General features: G+C 74.6%; 1 non-coding gene across 1 annotated transcript; it reads right to left on the bottom strand.

Annotated features, from left to right (window-relative positions):
• Nucleotides 1-614: 614 nt before the first annotated feature.
• Nucleotides 615-767, bottom strand: LOC133628250 (5.8S ribosomal RNA). The gene has a single exon (XR_009820632.1). It is a non-coding gene; the product is annotated as a 5.8S ribosomal RNA (ribosomal RNA).
• Between the last annotated feature and the right edge of the window lie 1,733 nt (nt 768-2,500).

Genomic DNA, 2,500 nt, shown 5'->3' with positions numbered 1-2,500 from the left:
GCCCGACGACGCGCCAAGACGCGCCCGGAGACGGCCCGGCTCGGGAACGACCGGCCAAGGGACGACGGACGGACGGGCGGCGACGGGCGGCAGACACCGCGGACGCTACGATCCGCGGCCGCCCACCCGCGGCGCGGCGGCCGAAGCGGGGAGGAGAGACAAGGAGGAGAGACGGGCGCGACGGGAAAAAGCGAAGGGTGGGGGCAGGCGCGCACGCCGCCCCATCCCCGCCACACCCGTTACCGCGTCCCCGGCGCACGCACGCGCGCGCGGCAGCACGGCACGGTACCGCCGCGGTACCCACCCGCAGACAGCCGCCCGCGCGGGAGGCCGGGGGCGAGGCCCGCGCCTCGCCCCCCGAACACCTTCTCTCTCTCCCCACCGCCGCGCCGGGCCCGACCGGCCCGAACGACACCCTGGCGGCCCCGGCGGGACGAACTCCGTCCAGCAGGCGCTCCGGGAGCGGGGAGCTTCGGAGCGCTCCCCGAGTCTCGATTTAGGGGGACGAAGGCCCGCCGACGGGGACCTGCGAGGCAACCCCAGCCGCGCCGCTGCCACCGCTGCCCCTCGCTGCTTGCCAGGGGCGGCGGCTCAGCCGGCGATTGATCGTCAAGCGACGCTCAGACAGGCGTAGCCCCGGGAGGAACCCGGGGCCGCAAGTGCGTTCGAAGTGTCGATGATCAATGTGTCCTGCAATTCACATTAATTCTCGCAGCTAGCTGCGTTCTTCATCGACGCACGAGCCGAGTGATCCACCGCTAAGAGTTGTCTGGCTTTCGGCACCGCCCCACGCGCGCGGGGGAGCCGGGGACCGCTCACACGGAGCGGCCCCCTTTTGAGGATGGGCCTCACCGCCCGCGGCCCCGCTCGCTGGCTCGCGCCAGCCCAGCCAAGGCCGCAGCGGAGAGGCCACGCCTCGCGTGACCGTACGAACACAAGCGGAGAAGGAAAAAAAGGAGCGAGAAAACTCCGAAGGGCGAGGGCGGGGAGCCCGCGCTCCCGACCGACCCCCCCCAGGACCTGGGGGGGAGAAGCACACCTCGGGAGATCCCTTCGGAGGCGGCCCAGGCGCCCGGGCTCGGCCCGGCCTCCACGCGGAGGCGGCGGCAACGTCCGACCCTGCCCGACTTTGCCCAACCTCGACCGGGAAAAAACGGCCGCCCCCGCGGCACCGCGCTAACGACAGCCAGGCTCTTCCCTCCACCGTGGCTCGCCGACACGCGCCGGCGGCTCCGCCGCCGCGCCAACGCCACAAGGTGGCGAGCCCCCGGAGCCCGAAACGGCGGCGCGCCCGACCGCACGGCCGCCTCCTCGCACGGAGGCCCGCCGCCGGGACGGAACGGCACGCACCTGTCCCCGGCCACCGCCGTCGACGCTTCTCGCCTCGGCCCTCTCCTCTCTCTTCTCCGGGAGAAAGACGGACGCGCGCTCAGACGGAGGGCAGCCGCCCGCCCCCCGCACTTCCGCACGGAGACCGGGACGGGGAATGCCTCCGACTGCACGCGGCCGCTTCACCCGGAAACGGCAGGGACAGGCGGCGTGGAAGTGACGAACGGGGGACACCGGGGCCGGGACGGCCGCCGCCGGCGACGAGCGACCGGCCGAAGGATCGGCAGGCCGAGCGCGTCGCGCCGCCACCGCCGGGCCCGAGGGCACCGCGCCCTGGACGCCAGCTGGCGGAAGGAAACCAACCGAGAGCGCTCGCCGAGGCGGGGAAGCAAGAACGGAGCGCAGCGCGGCACCCCGAGGCGCCGTTCCCGGCGAACCCCTTTCCCCCCCGCCTCAGCGGCGAGGGGGAGCGACGGGGACTCGCCAACCCCGCGGCAGAGGAGCCCGCGCTCCAAGCCGGGGACGCCCGCTTCGAGAGGAAGGCAGGCCGGGCACGGCCGACCGCACCGCGGTCTCGCTGCGCCGAGACCGGACCGCGGAAAGGGGGGGGCAGGAGGACCCCTCCCCGGCACGACCGTCCCGCGGGGACGAGCGCGGGCAGGCGGCGGTGGCGGCCGAGACAAGGGCCTACACGGGAGAGACTCCCGCCCCTTACCGAAACGCCACCGTCGTTGGCCCCGCCCGTCCCGACCCCTGCGGGACGCATCGAGCCGCCCGAGTCTTTAAACCTCCGCCCGGCTCCGCGACCGAGGAAAGGCCGCGGAAACGCGGACGCTAGGTACCTGGCCCTGGGGTGAGGGAAACGACCTGAAGGGCACCGCAGGGGTGCCTCCTCCCGCTGCCACCATCGGGGGGAGCGTCCGCCCGCGGGGGCGCGCCCGACATCCACCGCCATCACCACGGCCTCTTTCCCGGGGCCCGGGGGTTTCCCTCAGTGAGCCCGGCGCTGCGCCCGGGATGAGGGCCGTGGCTCGGGCCGCCCGCTCGCGCGGGACGCGACCCGGCAAGAGAACCTCGCGCGCCAACAGGCGGCATCGGTCACGGCCGAGCGCCTCCGGCCCCCCCACAAACCTCCTGCCTCGGAAGAGGGAGGAGGAGAGGGGAGGGCGCG

Source organism: Colius striatus, chromosome 28 (assembly GCF_028858725.1).
Source record: "Colius striatus isolate bColStr4 chromosome 28, bColStr4.1.hap1, whole genome shotgun sequence".
NCBI lineage: Eukaryota > Metazoa > Chordata > Aves > Coliiformes > Coliidae > Colius > Colius striatus.
This window is presented reverse-complemented; position numbering and strand designations above follow the sequence as displayed.